Source organism: Monodon monoceros, unplaced genomic scaffold (assembly GCF_005190385.1).
Source record: "Monodon monoceros isolate NGI ecotype Baffin Bay Population unplaced genomic scaffold, NGI_Narwhal_1 Super_Scaffold_15, whole genome shotgun sequence".
In the NCBI taxonomy this organism is placed as follows: domain Eukaryota; kingdom Metazoa; phylum Chordata; class Mammalia; order Artiodactyla; family Monodontidae; genus Monodon; species Monodon monoceros.
Genome location: NW_021703771.1, coordinates 39,001,778 through 39,021,836, shown reverse-complemented (window position 1 = coordinate 39,021,836; position 20,059 = coordinate 39,001,778). Strand labels below are relative to the sequence as shown.

At 35.6% G+C, this 20,059-nt stretch overlaps 1 protein-coding gene and 1 non-coding gene across 4 annotated transcripts in view; one reads left to right on the top strand and one right to left on the bottom strand.

Moving 5' to 3' along the window:
- The window catches only part of SESN1 (sestrin 1), a 105,415-nt gene that overhangs the window by 50,788 nt on the left and 34,568 nt on the right, over window positions 1–20,059 (top strand). The window lies entirely within an intron of this gene.
- LOC114896378 lies at window positions 14,705–14,817 on the bottom strand. The gene has a single exon (XR_003793761.1). It is a non-coding gene; the product is annotated as a U12 minor spliceosomal RNA (small nuclear RNA).

Below are 20,059 nucleotides of genomic sequence, written 5' to 3'. Positions count from 1 at the left end.
CCTCAACAGATGCAAATTTTCCTCTTGTTTGCCCTACAGCCCTTTTGGTACACTTAGAAGTTGATTTCCTTTTCGCTGATGGGACTATTTCTTAGTGTTTTAAATTGGAACATATCTTGCCTCATGAACATTTAAAGTATTACTTTAAGTTTCTCCCAGATGAAGTGCTCTCATCTAACATGTGCTTGGAATTGTGCCACTTCCAGTCGTATGTAAGCTGTACCATCCTCTCCAGTATGATATTTCTGTTGCACCTTGTAGTGAAATCTGCATATTTTCCCCACCTAGAATAAATGCAGCATATCTCCCTGGAATTTAAAATGGGGTGGAGTTTACAGGGGGGACAGGTCTTAGTAAGAAATAGGTAATTTAACTGGTAAGTAATTTAAAACATTATTTTAGGTTAAAAATAAGCATGGCTATATTAGGGACTAAGATACAAAGTTTGATATAAATAATTGTCTGGCTTTGGGCCAGCTACTCTTGGGCTGTTCATCACTTTATCCACTATGGAAGGAATTCTCTCCCCTCAAAGATTAGAAATGCCTCTGTGGAAAATTTTGAGAGACCCTTCCTGTCTGATCTTATAAATGTGGTGTTAAAGGGAAAGGCTAGAAAAGGTAGCTGCCTTTTCAGACCATGTATCCTTATTTCTTTGATAGTCACTACATTTTAACAGCTGTCCTTTAGAAGTAGTTCCACTGCTTTGTTGACTAAATCCACTGGAGCAATACTGATGGTACAGATCTCAGGCTGAATAGGCAAAGTAAGTGGAGGAATATCTGTGGTAAACTCCTACACTACCTATAAGCAGGGCCATTTAGGGGCAGCTGAATATTTAAGCCTTTGTGATCTTGGAAGACAAGATTTAGGGAGGCCCATCTATGAAGGACATTCTTCTTTTCGTGGTCTCAGTGAATTTTCAGAGCTTAAGTATTGCCTCAGATTTTTTAAACCTTGTAAATATAACATTTTTTACTTAATGTTCCACAGTGGGTGAATTATTGAATGTTGAGGCATTAGTTTTTCTTTTAGAGCAAAGGATGGGTCACACTTTCTTCAATCCATACAGGTTCAAAATCAAATTCTCATTTTCATTTAGAGTTCCTCTACATCATGCCTCACGTTACATTGTTTATTTAACATTTATTGAGTATTTACTCTGTGCACTAGGGAAACAGAGAAGGCAAGGCAAAGGCTTCACTCTCAGGGAGTTCACAGACACGTGGGGGAGATGGACAGGTGACAGGCAGTTGCAATAAATAGTGGCAAGTGCTCTGAAGGAAGGTCAACTTATCCAGGAAAATGACTAAAAGGGGCAAAGCCTGAGGTTTTATTGTGGTGTCAACATGTGCTTGACTCCAGAAGTATGTGGGGTAGCAGAGGAGGTTTTGGATGATTGAAAATGAGGGGACACAGATAGGGAATGGTCAGGGAAGGCTCTGTAGAAGACTATAGCCTCAACTGGCTCCTGAAGCCTGACTGAGGAGCACCCGGTTGAAGAGGTAGGAGATAAGGTGCTCTAGTCAGAGAGATTAGCATGTGCAAAAGCACAGTCATGAGAGTTATCATGTTTGAGTCGAACTCAGTAAGTTGAACTCAGTATGATTGGAGAGATTCAGAAGGGAATTGTATGCCATGTGAAGAATCTGGATTTCATTCTGAAAGTTAAAGGGAAACCTATGAAGGATTATAACATCATCAAACCTGCAACTTAGAAAGACTTTTCCAGACTTTTCCAGTATGGAGAATAGGCTGGAAGGTGGCACAAACAATGAGACAGAGAAGAGGCTGTTGCTGTAATTAAGAAAAGAAATGGACAGGAACCAAATTGATGGGGTTGGGGTTGAGGGTAAGGGGATGGATTTGACAGTTTTTAGGATGTGTAATATTCAGAACTTTGCAAGAGATCAGTAAAGGAGTCAGAGCAGCCTATGCAAGGACTTGCAGGTTTCTGCATCGGAAACTGGATGTATGGTGAGGCCCATTTTGGAGATAGAGGATAGAATATAAGAGCTGGTAGGTAGTGCAGTGGGATGGGTTGGGAGAAGGTGATGAGTTTGGCTTTTAATGTGTTGGATTTGAGATGGCTGTAGGATATCAAGGTGAAATATATTAGGTAGCTGGATAAATGGGCCTCAAACTCAGGAGAAAGGGTGAGATGTAATTACAGCCTTGATCAGTGTTCATTGTTGAAATTATGCCAAGAGTGAGATCACCCAGGGAGAAAATATACAGTAAGAAGAGGGTTGAGGATGGATGGAACATTGGAGAACACCTATTTATAAGAAATCAGCAGTGGAAGAAGAATCATTAAGAGATTGATATTGGGTGGCCAGAAATAGAGGATGGAACCTGAAAGAGGATATTATCCCAAAAACCAGGAAGGGGAGATTTCAGAAAAGGATTGGTCAACATTGTCAATTGTGGAAGAAGTAAAGTAAGACAAGACCTGTATGGTGAAAATGCCTGGGCTTGATGTAGAAGGCAGCCAAGGGGCAGTGTCTGATAGACCTGAGAAGAGGAAAACCCTGAAATAGCCAACAGATATGGAAAATATTGCAGGCCAATTTGCAAACAGTAGCTGAAATGGGGAGGAATTTTGCCCATTACAAAAGCGGGTGAGTGCGAGATCCACTGTAAGAAAAACTAAAGAGACTGGAGCAGTACAGCTTTTATGAACTCTTAAAACCAACCTTTCTGTGACTTCTTTCTAAGACAAGGTCTCATATTGAGAAACAGTAGAATAAAAATTGAGCAGAATAGGGACAACAGAGATGAAAAGAAAAGAAAGTCTGTGGGAGAGGAGAGTGGAGCCCCCAAAAATTGCAGAATGCAAGCTGTCACAGTTTTGAAAACTACTCAAAAACAACAGAAAAGGGAATTCTGTGAAGTTAGAAAATCTGTCCTGTCTCATTCAAAAATTTCAAGAAAGCTAATTTCACATAAAAATGAGCAATATACAAAGTTATAAGGAGTTGAATAGTATCTCCACAGACAATGAAAGCATGCCTGAAAGATTAGTCAAATATTGTAACCTACTATTTAAAACAAAAGACATTAGGAAAACAATAAATGAAAGAACAACAAAAATAAGAATTAGAAAAACTCAGAAGTGAGGTAATATAACTCTGCAAAAAATTAGAAGAAAAAATCATTTCAAGAAATGCATTAAACTGGAAGGAACGTAAGCCCAAGTAAATAATACCATAAGAGAAATAGAAGGTGAAAAATAAGGAAGGAAACTTTAAAATTAGGAAAGAGATGAGGAAAAATTTTAAAGGATTTTTGAGAGGTGACAGATATTAAGGATAGAGAAGAGCCAACATATAGATAATAAAAGCCACTGAAAAAGAAATCAGAGGAAGGGAACAAAATGAATACTAAAATTTACAATTCAAGAAAACTTTCCTGAAATTAAAAAGAAAGAAACTGTATATTGAAATAATATACTGTGTGCCTAAGAATATTAACCCAGAATGGCCATTATTACCAAGACATAGTGGTATTAACTTATAAGGGAGAAATTAGATTATCATTAGACTTTTCAATAGCAATACCAAAAGAAAATAGAGCAGCATATTTTATATACTCCAGGAAAGAAAGTGAGACAAGGATTTTCTAACTTTCAAGTGTAAACAACAAACTTTTCAAAATGTACCAGCTCAGAGAATCTATTTCCTGTGATCATTTCCTACAGAATCTACTTAAGAATGAGCTTTAGACTGTCAAAATGACCAGAGAGACATCAGCAAGGTGTGACTGTTGCTACTAGGGTGTCATTAATTGCTTTTAGGCCCTCTTAGCAGAGTAAGGAAATATATATGTGTATACTAACCTGTGTATATGCATCTGTAAATATGTCTGTATATAACCATCTCTATATTAATCTAAACATGAGTTTGTAGTGATATTTCTAACTCTAATCCATTACCACATGGATCATTCTAGATTTCTCCCCTTATCTGTAAATTCCCCCTCCAACAGTGGGAAATCTGGCTCACATCATCCACAACCCATTTACTTAATCATTCAATTTTAGTATATATGTATAGCCGTATAGAATTGTTGACCCACACCCATGTGGAAAACAACTTCAGCAATGACTGTGCAGTGCTTACATACAATTCCTTTTGCTTTAGTCTTATAGACTCTACTTGTTTTCGAAGTTACTAAGATCGGCAAATTTTTCCTTTACCCACTTCAGTGAAGTTGTTTCATACATTTGTAATTTAAGTTAGATTCTCTTGTCACAGTCTGCATTCCTTCCTGGGACCCAACGCCCCAGCCCTCTAGATGATTTTTTAAAATTTGTGTTCATTGTTTTACTTTTTGCTCCATGAGTTCTTTGGGTTTTCACAAATGTATAATGTCATATATCTAACATTGAATATCATACAGAATAATTTTGTCACCTAAAAAAATTCATGTGTTTCACCTATCCAATTTTGCCCTCTTCTTCCAAATCTCTGGCAACCATTGATCTTTGTACTGTCTCCATATTTTCCCCTCTTATTCCTTTTCTTCTGCTTGCTTCTCAGTTTATACTGATCTTCTTTCTCGAGGTTCTTGAAGTAGGAACTTAAATTATCTATTTGAAAATTTCCTCTTTCCTTATGTATGCATGCAGTGTTATAAATTTTCCTCACACTACTGATTTAGCTGTGTCTCACAAATTTTGGTATGTGGTATTTTCTATTTCTTTAAGTTCAGTCTATTTAAAAATCCCTTGATATGTTCTCTTTTATCTATGAATTATTTCTAAGTGTGTTTGTTTAGTTTCCAAGTTTCCATTTTCCTGTTATCTTTATGTAACTTATTTCTAGTTTGATTTTATTGTGATCAGAGGACACACTTTTATTTCAGTTCTTTTACATTTGTGGAGGTTTGTTTTATAGCCATAATATGATCAATTTTGGTTTATATTCCTAGGCATATGAAAAGAATGTGTATTCTACTGTTGGGTGGAATGTTCTACAAATATAGATTCTGTTGTTTGATGGCATTGTTGAGTTTCTTCTACATCTTTGCTGATTTTCTGTCTAGTTCTATCATTTGTTGAGAGAGGGATGTTGATCTCCAACTATAATGTGGATTTGTCTATTTTTCCTTTTAGTTCTATCACGTTTTGCTTCATATATAATATTTTGCATCTCTCTTTAGTGCATGCACATTTGATTACTATATCTTCTTGTTGGATTGATCCTTTTATTGTGATATAATGTCTTTGGTGATTTTCTTTGCTCTGAAGTCTACTCTACCTTATGTTAATATAGACATTCCTGTTTTGTGGGGGGGAAAATGTAAAATACACATAAAATTTGCCATCTTAAACATTTTCAAGTGTACAATTCAGTAACATTAAGTACCTTCACATTGTTGTGCTAACACCACCATCCATCCACAGAACTTCTTGCAGTATTTTGATTGATGTTTGCATGATATATCTTTTTCTATCCTACTTTCATCCTGCCTATGTTGTTATAATTCAAGTGAGTGTTTTGTAGACAGCATACTGTTGGGTCATGTTTCTAAATCCACTCTGCTGATCTCTGTCTTTTAATTGGTATATTAGACCATTTACATTTAATATGTTATTTATGGGTTTGTATCCATGTTATATGTTAGCGCTTACACCTGCCATTTTATTTTCTGTTTTATGTTTGTTCCCTTTGTTGTTCATTTTTATTTCCTTTTTACTGCCTTTGTTTGGGTTTGTTGAATTTTTTTAGAATTCTATTTTGATTTATCTATAGGTTTTTTTTTTTGAGTGTATCTCTTAGTACAGATCTTTTAGTGTTTGCTCTACATATGACATTTTATATACATAACTTATTACAGTGTACTGGTGTTATCATTTGTTTCCTTTTATCTGAGAATATCTTGGTTTCCTCCTTCATTCTTGATGGATACTTTCACTGGATGTAGAATTCTGGGTTGACAGTTTTTTCTTTCTGCACTTGAAAAATGTTGTGCAACTTCCTTCTGGTCTCTATGATGAGAAGTCTGTTGTCCTTCAAATTGTTTTTCCCTGTAGGTAAAGTGTCATTTCTCTCTTGCTACTTTTCTTTGTCTTTATTTTTCAGAAGTGACTATGATGTGTCTTAATGTTGGTTTCATTCTGTTTGGAGTTCACTCAGCTTCCTTAATTTGTAGGCTTATATCTTTTGCCAAATTTGGGAGTTTTTAGCCATTATTTCTTCAATTGCTTTTTCAGTCCTGCTGTCTTTGCTCTTTCCTTCCGAGATTCCAGTAACACAAATGTTAGATTTTTGTTATAGATCCACAGGTCTCTGAGGCTGTATTTTTTGTCAGTCTGTTTTCTCTCTGTTGTGTGGATTGTGTAATTTTATTTTTCTGTCTTCTAGTTCACTAATTCCTCTGTTCACTCCATTTTGCTGTTGAGTCGATCCATTGAGTTTTATATTTCAGTTATTATATTTTTCAGCCCTAAATTTCCATTTCATGGCTTTTCTTCGTAACTTCTGTTTCTCAGCTGAGACTTTATATATTTAATTTGTTTCAAGTGTTTGAAATTGCTGTTGAAGACTTTTTAGGATGGCTTCTTTAAAACAATTCTAATGACTTTTTCATCTGAGTATTGACATTTATTGATTGTCTTTTTTTATTCCATTTAAGATCTTCATGGTCCTTGGTATGACAAATAATATTCAATTAAAACCTGTACATTTGGGGCATTATGTAATGAAATTCTGGATCTTATTTTAGTATTCTGTTTTAGCTGGTTTTGTCTAAAACTTCTCCAGTAGGGAGATGAGCAAGCACTGCCTTCCCTGCAAGGTGGAGATAGAAATCCAGGTTCCCCATTTGGCCTCCATCAACACTCAAGCAGAGGGATGAGGGGGACTCTATGTTATTTCTGGGAAGGGGTGCATGTTCTAGCTCTCCATCAGGTCTCCAAAGGCACCTGATGATAAAATTATCCTGATTGCAAGGAGTGGGAGTGCCTTGTTACTGCTCCCATGACACCACAAGTTGGAAGTGGCCTCATTACTATGGGGCTATGTTAAAAGTCCTGACTCTCCCCTAGGCCTCCTCATCAATACCACCCTAACAGGGAAGGAGGAATGCTTATTCTGGTGTGAGTGGATGTCCAGGCTCTCCACATGGTCTCTGTCACTAACATTGCCAGTCATGGGGTGTGAGAAGCACTATTGCCCAGTGGGGATAAACATCCCAGCTCTACTGGGCCTTCTCTGGCACTACCCTGGCAGGGAGTTTAGGGTACCTTGTTACATCTGGGCAAGGGTGGGAGTCTAGTCTCCCTACTTAGCCTTTGCTGGCATGGGTGAGAATAGGGCCACAGTTTTGTTGTTGTGGTGGTAGTGCTGGTGGTGGTGGTTGACTGAAGTAGAGTGGTTACTGCTGAAAAATGTTCTGTCTTAATACGCTCTCCTTTTCCTGGTCCTTTGGCTACAGAGACCAGGCTTTTATATTTCTCATCTATAATAATTGATCTAAAACATTGTTAGATTTTTTTTTTAAATAAAACATTTTTAGAAAAAAATTCTTTCCAAATAGGTCTTAATTTATAGTGTTTATATTGTTTCAATTTTTTATAGTAGGAAGACGCAGACATATTGAATTCACATACTTGCAATTATATAATTTGTGGTAGAAGTACTACTATAAATGTATGTTTAATAAAATATATCTTATGCAGCAGAAATCTTCCCATTTTTCAGTGGTACTTAAGCCAAAACTAGAAATATTTATGTATTTACCTATCTAAACATTCATACATTCATCATCAGTGTCCTAAATGGTTTGCATAAGGATATTAGAGGCTTAGAAAATTATCTGCTAGATTGTTTTAATTTGATTAATTTATACCCCAGGTCTACTGCCTTTTTTTTTTTTTTTTACTGCTATCATTTAAAAGATAATTTCTCAATGCTGCATTGGGATATTTTGTTATGAAATTTTTAAATAGTTCAAGAATTATGACATGGTTTAAGAGAGAAGAGATCCCAGGATTCTTAGTTAAGCAATCAATTCTGAACTAATCAGTGCTACATCATTAAAATATTCTATATTATTCACATATTGATCATGGGCCCTGTTGTTTTCCCATGACATGAGGAATTTTTGTGATTGAACCTTGATTCCTCATGTTATAGAAACTTCTACCACTTCTTCATTGCCCTCAAAATCCCTCCTTTGGCTCATTAGTTACTTGTTAGTGCCACAGGTACTTGTACAGGTAAATGCTGGGTTGTCCTTGGAGAGAAGAAATGGTGAAATGTTGTCTGCTATTTTTATGTTTCAATTTAAAATGATGAACACTGCAAACTGAGAATATGTTGTTAAAAAAAACTTAAACTAGTTTGTCATATAGATGGTTAACATTTCACTTGTTTTTAAGAAGCTAAAATAAAATCAAGGAAGTGATACCAAGAACTCCTGTTTTAATTTAATTATTGTAGCAAAACACCTGATGTAATTTGCTGGAGTTGCCTCAAGAGTCCTTGGACAAATGTTTACATGTAGAGTAGCACTACCAAAATGATAAATTCGTAATAACTTTCCCACATTTAACAACTAAGTTGACAGAGAAATCAGAAGTCTGAACATTAATTAAACTCAACCCTTTCGTCCTTTCTCAGTTCTCATCACCACCCCAAAAAACCTTCAGTTTGATACTTTTGTGCTAATCAATTAAAGAAGTATATTTAAATATAATAGAAAGTTGATATCATATAAATAAGAAACCTGCCAACTTAAATTATTTCCTTTGAGAAAGGGGGAGTTGCTGTTGTTGTTGTTGCTTAAATAATTTTCATTAGTTCTATATATAGCTGAAGACTAGCAATTCAAATAATAATCTCTCTTCCCATAAGTGGGGTTTTCATGCTGAAGATAACACCTCGTATCAACTGGCCATGTATTTCCAGTTAGCTGTTTTCCCAATCATGGTTCCCAAGTGAGCTCAGCCATCTGTATTCTCCCAAAGAACTCCATTGGGCTGGTGGTACATACACATTTGTGAAATACCAGCCACAGCCATGGTACAGTCAGTGTGTGGCCACGAAATAACCCCCCTCAATGTGCTTTCTCCCCTCTCCCATCCCTGTTTCCTTTTCAGATTTGAGGCCACAATAATTCACTTGACTAATGTATTTTCTACATGAACAATACTCTAGTTAGGAGAAAGAGGACTATCAACAAGTTTCTTGAAAAACTGAATTTGTAGCCAAAAGAACTCTTAATAGAAACTTAGTTTGTAAATTCATGAAAATACTTGTTACCATTTCTGTCAACTTCATTTTGCTATTTGGGTCAACCAGTTTAGACTCTGTACATGTAAATTGTCTCTATATAATTTAGTAACTTAGGATTTTTACTACTAGTGATAGGACTATGACCCCTCCCACTTTAGACACTTAAGCAGTGCTTAGCTAGATAAAGAAGCCAGCACTTGCTGGCAGTACTTAGTAGAAAAGCCGCAAGACAACACTGTGTTTTATGAATTTGATGTTCTCACCTCCAAGTTAACTTTTTAAAATTGAGCCTCATCTTGAACTGAAAACAGTAAAATATAAAGATGATACTTTCACACTAATAGTTACTATTTGCAAAAGTGAAGGGAAATTATAGTAAATTCTCAGTTATCTGTCATGTTTGAGAATGTGGGATATTATGGTTAGTGGGGTATTGTGACTTAAAGGTTTTATGCAGCATATGCATATCCATACTCTAAACAAATTTGTGCAGTAGGCAAAATTTATCTTTGACCATGGTCTTTCCCCACCCGCCATGGGATCTTTCCTTGTTCACAGACACAGAACCTGTTCTTTTCTCTACTGCCCTAATAGGCCATCAAAACCTGGTCTTAAGGAAAAACTGACCCCTACAATGGAATTACATCACTCATACATTTAACTTATGCCAATGTAACTATTCTTGTTCATCAAAAGAATTTTCAATGTGAGGCAGAATGTATTTTTAATATAAATATCATAGGCAATTCTGCCTAACATTATACTCAATGAGCATATGCCCCTGAGTGAGTGTAAAATAAGAAACAGAAATCTGCTATGTTCTCCATTGGTCTGAGTTCCTGATCACTTCTCATAGAGTGAGCGTCTCACCATTCTGAGGGTATTTCAAGTGTTAAAAGACTTTTTTTTTTTTACACAAGCCTTTTTTATACAAGCCTCCTAAACACAAGCCAATGACTCCAACTGGTGTTGAACCAAATAAACAGTCATCAGCTCTAATACTGAGGGACAAAATGTCTGCTTTGGACTTATTAAGAAGTGGACTATCTGTCTTCAGTCTGGTACCTTCAAAGGAGATTTTCAAGGATAATTTTATCTACATGGTTTTCACCTTACATGCCTATGTAAGGTTTGAATCCATTATGTAGTTTGAGTTTTTTCTTTTATATGAGTTTTATATTTGCATTTTAACAGAAAATAATGGAATTAATCTGCTTATAGAATTATAGGCATTATTAAACCTCAACTAAATATGTAAAAGAAAGACAACTAGGTATCATTTTACTATTTCCATCTCTGAGGGAAAATTTGGGTGACACATTTTTATGTGGTTTTTTTTTTTGGTAATAGCACTTCTAAAATTACACCAAGTAAGCAGCCATTTACTCTATCAAATCCTAAGACCAGCCCTGATTTTACACACAGATTTCCAAGTTTCTCAACACTATAATATGATAAATACATCAACATTAAAACTGTGTATTTCACCTCTGCTTCTCAATTTTTTCATTTATAGAAAGTATTTGTATTTAGACACTCTCCAAATTGCAATTCTAGCTTCACTCAGTTTATTTTATAATTATTTTAGCTCTGAAATCTATGATTATTATATCAGATGTGGACTAGATGCTGGATACATAATTGCATTGTTTAATCAGAGGGGATTTTAATATCTTGCAGTACTTCAAAGTCATCCCCATGAATTAAGGTTGCCATAACTACTGCTATGCAAAGATACCAATTAGTAGAGATTTATAGTTTCTAGAGCCTAATGATGTTTACTGTGTGAAATAAAAACATACTTTTTTCTGTTCCCTAAATCCAATTTGATAGAATAAGAGGGAAAAAAACTAGATTTTTAGGACTTTGCTGGCCAACATTTGAGCTAAGATTTTAATTGGAAGAATGCATTTTTATAGAAAAGAGTAGTGCAATATTGTTGCATCACAGAGTCTTAAATAGCATGGTTTATAAATGAGGTAACTTGTTTTTCTGGACTTATGGTCCATGGGGGAGGAAAAGACTGTGTTTACTACTTAGAATGTTTTCTTGCTTTTTTATGCTGTATCAGGAATATAACAAGTGTTATGTTTTGGCTGCATGTTATGGACAGGGACCCTGTAGAAAAAGACAAGGGACCCTGAGTTTCCTGACTCAGGTGCTAAACAAAAGCCAAAGAAAGTTTTTAAGCATCCTATAAGCCTTTTTGCTAGTACTGGTGGGACAGTGTTCCTGTTTTTCTCTGTTTCAGATTTATAATTGTTTATTTTACCATAATTATTTCATATTAATTTTTATATACTACAAAAATTTTTATTAGGTTAGAGCAGTTTTATTAGGCTAGAAAGTAAACATATGATACTTTCCTAATGGAGAAATACTGAGAATAATACTGCTCAACTGGAAACAAGAAAGCTAAAATTGTGGTAGCACTTCCTCCAGGTATTTAGCTCAAGCTTAAGCAGAGTTGTCTGAAAAGTTAACAGGAAAAGAAACTACTTGTGAAGTGTTAAAACCACAATCTAAGAAAAAAATTTTTTCATAATGTCATATTATAGAGTATTAAGAACTAAATGTCACAGACTTGTTTAGTAGTATTTAATAAATACATTTTCCCTCACCTAAGATAAAAGCAACAACAACAGGCACCAAAATCCCAACATCAGTAGCTGAATTGTTTGGGTGTTTTGTTTTTGTTTTTTCATTCTTCTGGAGCCATGTGGCCAGCAATAGCACCATCTTTATATTTTAGGCAAAGAATGATTTTCAGGTTTTCTATGTCTCACAGTGGGACGACAATCCAAAGTTAAAATTCATATTAATTATTTGAAACTTAGAACTTATTTTCTCACTCTGGCAAATCCTAAAAACAACCCATAAAAGCCAATTTTAAGTGCTCTATTGCCAAACAATAAAGTTAGTAGCAAAAATGATGGTTATATTCTATTATAGCAGTGTTTGTGTAAGAAAATTAAACCTAAATTTTGATTGGGGATTTCAACAACACTGCCCCCCCCCCCCATTCTACTGAATCACCTCTTTCCTCAGGCGACACTGGTAGAAGAAGGTTCCAGTAAGAGGTGAGAAGGGGTAGAAGTTCTAAATAGGCGCTGGGATTGGGAAGGAATAGTGGGGAGCTTTCTGAAGGTTTGTGAAGGTCTTTGCTTCTAGCAATGCAAACAGCAGATATAATAATAAGGAGGGCGGTTGCTATTCTCTAAAGGTTCCAGAAGTTTAACAATAAGCTTGTCCCTATTAATCACTAACACATGAAAAAGGTTTTAAGGATATATGAAGCCCAGTAAAATTTATTGAATGTGTGTTCCTTTCCCTTCTCCCTCCTTCTTCCTTTGCTATACGGTTACATCTTGCCTTTGTCCCTGAGAGTCCTCCTCCACACCTCCTTATTTCCTGCTCCCTCTCCATATATCTGTTTTCTCCCAATCTTTTACATTCACTTACTTTCACTTTGATCCTTTAGTAAAATTTGGGACTATAGAGGTGTAGTACACAAATAATAGAACACAGTTCAATCTGCATTTTAAAATATTGCCTGACTTAGCTCTCTGAAGTCAGGGTCTGTTTTATTCATCAACTAACAGAATACAGTAGGCCCTCAAAATATGTTGAGTGGGTAATGAACAAATAAATGCTGTTTTTGAGGACAGTTCTTTTATGGAGTTGAAATTCTAGGATGAAGAGCAAAATAGACTCTAGAGTGGGTGGGGGTAGACTAAAGAATAGGTTAGGAATATAACTGTGGTAGTGGTGGAGCAGCTGAATGAACTCACCCCCCTCTCCCTCCCTCCCTTAACACCATTGAAATGAATCAAAGGTAATGTCTACAGGTGTCCAGGAGTTTACAGTAGGAATAAGAAGAAAGGGGACATAAAAAGACCAGGCATGTATAAGTTGAGAACAAACTTATTAAGAAAACAAGTGAGCTTAAATTTTGGCTTTCATTTTGTTTGTATTTTTTAGGATTGGATTACATTAGGCTGCCAGTTCAGAAAATCCAATATAAGAATTCTTTTTTTTTCAATATAAGAATTCTTAAAAATAATAATAATAATTCTTATACAGGACAGTTTCTTTCTTTCTCATGTAAATGAAGGCAGTCCAGGACTGCTTCAGAAGCTCCATGTAATCATCAGGTGCCCAAATCCTTCCGTGTTTTTCCAGCAGCCTCAAGATGTGGCTTCATCTCTAAGATAGATATCCAAGATGGCCACTGTAGCTCCAGAATCACATCCACATTCCAGATAGAGGAAGAATTTACTAGGAGAATAAGCATATGCTTCCTCACTTTAGTGACATTTATTATGCACACTCCATTACCCTTTATAATCACATTGGCCAAAGCTTACCAACTTGGTCACACCTAGATGCAAGGAAAGCTGGATAATTTATCTTTTTTCTGAGTGGCAATATACCCAACTAAAGATTTGGGGTTTTATTAACCATAGAAGAAGCAGAGAATCAGCACTAGGGACAACTAGCCATCTCTACCATATTGACCAATGGATTTTCTTGGAAAAATATCAATAATAAAAGGTAGACAAAGAATTGTTATAGAAAACACTCAATATTGTATTGTTTTTAAAATATAGATTCTCTTTTAATGTGTAAAATAGTTGAGGCTAGGTTGTGCTTGATATTAAATTATTTGCAGATACTTAGTAAACATTGTAATTAGAAGAAACAGCATTCCAAATACTAAATTTTAAAAAGTACATTGATACCTAATAATTTTAATCTTAAATGCACATTGTTCAAGCCCCACACACCAAAAGGATGAGTAAAATTTGAGTATTTCACAAACGCTATGCTAAAGAGTTATTTAATTTATATTTTAAATAAGACAGAACTGCTGGTTCGATGTATTGTAGCTCTTACTGTGTAGCTCTCAGAGCTAATAGTTACTGACCACTTATTATTCCAGTCACTGTGTGATTTCATGTAATCCTCTGGCCTTCTAAGGTCACTATATTATTATTCACATTATACAGGTGAGGACATCAAGGCTAAAAGAGATTTAATTTTTCCTTGGAACCCAGTGTTGTTGGACTCTAATGCCAATGCTTCTAGTCATTATACTTTACTGCTGCTTCTTTATAAATGTTTAATAGTATAATCTATCTGATTGTTACCTTGTATCGACATAGAAAAGGATCTTCTCATTTTAAGTACTGATTCTTTTCACTTAATCATACTACTTTAAGCTCTAAAGATAATTGCAGAGGGACATTATGGAATAAAAACAGCTGGAGGCATCTGTCCATAAGTGAACAGTCACAACAAATAAAAGCAACCTCAGTATCTTATCCATAAGCATCTCATCAAAACCATCTTTGACAACACCACCTTTGCCTTATACAGTATTTGTTTAGATACAAAGTGGAAAGAAGCAAAAGGCTTCTTGGGAAATAAATTTTCTTCTAATTCATAATCAATTTGCTGGGGGGGGAGGTCACCTTAGAAGCAACCTTTACCCACTCAAAAATTCATCTCACATTAGCAGTGAGGATTCAGATATCACCTCAACTCATTTTCCTTACTGATAAGTTTAAGGCATTCGTAATCAAATTTTAAGATTCTGCCTTCTTGACTTTACAGAATATGTCTCCTGCATTCTATTTCTACTCTCATCACTCTGGCATACATCCAGTTACCCCTTAACTAGACCATTACACTGTCTTAAAGTCTACCTCCCCTTAGCTTCTCCCCACAATTCAGACCATCCTAGAAGTTTCTCCTAATCTTCTAAAATCAAAGCTCAGTCATCTCATTTCCCTGCTTGACACATGCCTCTAATCCCAAGTGTCAGGGAAAGCTATGACCAAGTTAAAAGGCCATTTTATTAATTATTACCTACCACTTATACTAGGGGGAAAGAAGGGACCCAACATACTGTTGTTGGTTACCTTACTATCTAAGAACTTACATTATTTGTCAGTCTTTGACTGTATCTAAGAACTTTACTGAGGAGGTTGAAGAAGCTCAGGAAAATAGACTTTAATTGAATGCAAATTTATATAGGAAAATAATGAACATTTCCTTCCTTACTAAGAAAAGCAGAGAGTAGACAAATCTGCTTGTTATTGGGGAAAAGGAGTGTTTACGGGGGAGGGGAAGTGGTAGAAAAAATGGCAACATTTGAAATTCAGGGCTTCCCTGGTGGCACAGTGGTTGAGAGTCCGCCTGCCGATGCAGGGGACACGGGTTCGTGCCCCGGTCCGGGAAGATCCCATGTGCCGCGGAGCGGCTGGGCCCGTGAGCCATGGCCGCTGAGCCTGCGCGTCCGGAGCCTGTGCTCCGCAACGGGAGAGGCCACGACAGCGAGAGGCCCGCGTACTGCAAAAAAAAAAAATTCAGTATTCATGGCATTTTAGGCAATAATTCACACTCAAGAAAAATATTTAATAAAGCAAAATCATCCCTGCTACTCATAAGAATTGTTCTGAAAAGTAAAATTGCCATGAATCAAGTGCATTTAGTCTGGAGACCACCTTTTCGGTACAATTACTGTGTTTTAAACCATGGTTTCCATTGTTCCTAATAGTGTCTTTAGTCATCAACAGCTAGGGAAAAAATCTAGGACACGGAGCTCTATAATCTTTAGAAATAGTAGCTCTGTGAAATTCCTTATAGAACTCAGGACCATTTTTGCTACTTTGGTTCCCCATTTACTGCTTACATTATTGCAAATGTTCTATAATAAATAATTTTCTTAAGCAGAGAGGATAGAAAGTATCCTAAAATCATTTTCATACACTGAATCTCTATTTCAGAGTAGTCTTGAAACTGTAAGAATTTTAGACGATTATCAAGTGAACAGTTTAGACTCTAAATGTACATGAGACAGTTAATGTACATTTTTCAAGGTAATCTTCAAACCCAGTTCAAAGATACCTTCTCTCATGTCACCGATAGGCACCAGTGTGTGATTCCAGTACCATTTTTTCATTTCTTCATCTGCAGATTTTTTGGCATGTTTAGGTGGTACTATTATTTTCTGATACAAATAAGCATAGTTTGGGGACTTTTTAAAAGTACCTCTTTGTTCAACACACTGCTTACATGGCCCAGTCTTTGTTTTTTGCCAGATCCTAGGATTGGGGGAATCATTTTTAAGTATTGGATTCTCTTTGTCTCTATGGTATGTGCAGCCCAGTTTTCCATGTGGCATCAACTAATATTGCTTTTTAAGAAGTGCTTTTTTATGACCCAAGGATACCAAAGAAAAACTGTTATTTAACCCTGTCTTCAATATCTACCTGCTCTCGTCTCTGGAAGAAAGATGACTTTATTTTTTGCTGTCTGAAGTTAATGTAGCAGAAAATCATCAGAACAAGACATAGACTAGAAGAAAATATTTGCAACACATACATCAGGCAAAGTCTTGTATTCAGAATAAAGAACACTTCCAACTCAGTAGCAAGAAGACAACCAGCCCAATTAAAAAAAAAATTAACAGAAGATTTGAATTGTCACATGAATGAAGATATATAAATGACCAATAAGCACATTAAAAAATGTTCAATATTGATAGTTATCCAAGATATGCAAATTAAAACCACAATGCATTATTACTACACAAGGGCTTCTCAATTTCAGCACTTGACATTTTGGACCAAGTATTTCTTTGTTGTGAGGGGCTGCCCTGTATGTTTTAGGATGTTTGGCAGAATCCCTAGCCTCTAGCAGGTACGTGTCAGTGGCAACTGACTTACCTACCAGTTGTGAAAACCAAAAATGTATCCAGACATTGTCAAATTACTCTAACAGGGCAAAATCACCCCCAGTTAAGAACCGCTGCACTACACCCATTAGATTGACTGAAATGAAAAATATTGACTATGCTAAGAGTTGGTGAAGATGTAAAGCCACTGGAACTCTCACACACTGCTGGCAGTAATGTAAAAATGGTTCAACCACTATGGAAAACAGTTTGGCAGTTCCTTAGAAAGTTAAACCTATGCTTGTTATATGAGCTGGCCATTCCACTCTACGAAAATAAAATGGAAACATATGTTCAATACAAACCTATCTAAGATCCTTAGGGAATGTACTATCCTACTTAGATGAGAATTTTACACATGAATTGAAAATCTTAAGTACAAAGAACCTTTTCTTTGTTGACATGTAGCATTTTTTCCACTTCCTTACTGGGATCATTTTGCTTCTTCCTGAACTGAAGCTACTTCAGTGAGGATATATTGGTGTAGACTCTTACTTTTTCTCTCTTAAAATGTGTTTCTTGCATTCACTTTCTTAAAAGATAGTTTCATATATTAGTACAATTCAAGAAAGGCCATTTTCTCTCAGTGCTTCAAAGATATTATTCCCCCAGATCTTCTGGCTTCCATTGTTAAAAATTAGACTGTCAGTTTAGTTTTTCCTTTGTAGGTAATCTGACTTTTCTCTTGGATAACCTTTAAGATCTTCCCTTTTTCTTGGAATTTTTCAGTTTTACTCTATGTCAAGGTATATATTTCCTTTCAGTTATTCTGTATGGGATTCATTGTGCTTCCTGGAAATGAGGATTGGTGTCTTTAATCAGTTCTGGAAAATTCTCAGCCATCATCTCTTAGAATATTGCCTTTCTCCTTCGAGAACTCCAATTAGATATATATTAGACCTTCTATTCCATCCTCCATGTTTTTTATTTCTTCTTCCATATTTTCCATCTCTTTGTATTATGTGCTACATTCTGGATTATTTCTTCAGATTTACTTTCTAGTTTATTAATAATTTTCTCCTCATCTATGCTGAATACACTGTTTATTGAATTTTGTTTCAATTATTATAAAGTCTGTATTGGATTCATTTTTAAATCTGGTTATTTTTTGATGGTTTCTTGTTCCTCATCCATACTTTCAATTTCCTTTAAAAATTTAAGAAACATATTAAACTGGTATTCTGCATCTATAATTCTAACACCTGCTAAGTCTTGCAGGTCTTAGGTGATTATTGTTTCTTCAGACCTCACTAATGGTGCTTTTTTTCATGGTATGTTTTATTGTTGTAAGCTCACATTCATCAGAATTTTATCTCCTTCAGAGATAATCTGTATTTCTGACTGGAGCCTGGGGGACATAACCAACCCACTTTAACCGAATCCTTGCCTTGTTTTTTGATTGTTTCTTTTAAGATCAGGTAGATAAAGGGATTTAAGGCCCCAGCTCCTCATATGTGAGCCACTTTGTGCTTATAAATTTTCAGAGGAGGTTTTACCCCTTCTACCAAGAGCAAAAGTTGAAACAGGCAAATTTTTTACCTCCTTTTGTAGATGGGGTGTTTTTCCTAGTTAATGCTTTCAATGATAGTTTAGCCTTTTGGGGTTTGGCACCCCCCAGTTTCCCAAGTCCTAGGGTTTGTCATGTTCCCTATGCTGCTGCTCTAGGTTACTGGGGATTCATAGCTACCAGAATCAGTAATCCCTACCTCCTTGGATTCCTCCTATTGGCCATTTTTGACTTATGAGGATTGCTGTTACTTTGCCGGTTTAGCCATACCTTTTAAATTATATTTCTTATAGAAATATTTGTAGGTGTTTTTTACAACATGAGTAAGAATCATTATTATGGAGGTTAGCTATTACCCTAATCTGTCAGAGAGTGGTGCTGTCAGAGCTCCTTAAGGCTTATTACATCAAAGTACACTTTTAGGGGACTTAACCTGGCAGTCCAGTGATTAAGACTACACCTTCCAATGCAGGGGGTGCAGGTTTGATCCCTGGTTTGGGAGCTAAAATCCCACATGCCTCATGGCAAAGAAACCAAAACATAAAACAGAAGCAATATTGTAACAAACCCAATAAAGACTTTAAAAATGGTCCACATAAAAAAAAAATCTTAAAAAAAGCCGTTCACTTTTAGTAAATGGCCTACTACTGTACTATCCAAGTTCTTATTTCTGCTTTTTTAGAATTTTTCTGACTCTTTCCTTGATCAAATGGTTGACTATCATTCTTTCTCTGTCAGTGTAAACAGTAGTAGTCCCTACTTCTTCTAAATTACTGTGGAATTAGAAACTAAATAAACAAGCTTTTTGTAATTTTATACAAAATAAAAGTAAATTGTGTCTAAGAGAGGTAAACCAAAAGTTTTCCTCTGAGTACAGTACATATTCTTTGGTATATATACTCTGTACCATCTATTTTACTTTTTTTTTTCTTACTTGTTCTAGATTCTTTTTTTGAGATTGTCAAACGAGTCAATTCAGGTATAATGAGATATTACTATATAAATAGTGTATAATAATCACCTATTTTGTCCAAAATTACTGATTTTCAAATGTGAAAGAAAACATTTTAAGGGGTGTGTGTGTAAATAATCATTAGATTTAATCCTACCAAATCACTCTGAATTCTACTTTGTGTGTGTGTGTGTGTGTGTGTAGGCAATACAGTATTTAACAACTAAGAAAAATTACCATATTTTCTTACGTTTTAAGTCTGTTAAAGTGACTCTAATGATTGTGTGCCAGTTTGTCTTCATTTATGTTTTCATTTTTCTCTTTTACATAAAATGTTATGTTTTCTAGATGTTATGGAGCATTCTTATTCTGGCAGTAGGCTCAGTGGGGAGTCAGTCTAGATTTCCTAGAAAGGGATGATGTTCTAATGACTTGGGTGGTCACAGAGGGTGGGGTGAACAGTCAATTATACAAAAGAGATTTAGGGAAAACAGTACAGGGGAAGATAGGGAGGGATGAAGAGAAAAGTTAATGGTCCCTTGGCCGCTTTCCTAATGGACATACAATCACTGGAATAGTAACAGTGGAAAGGAAACTATCAGACAACATCATGGTAT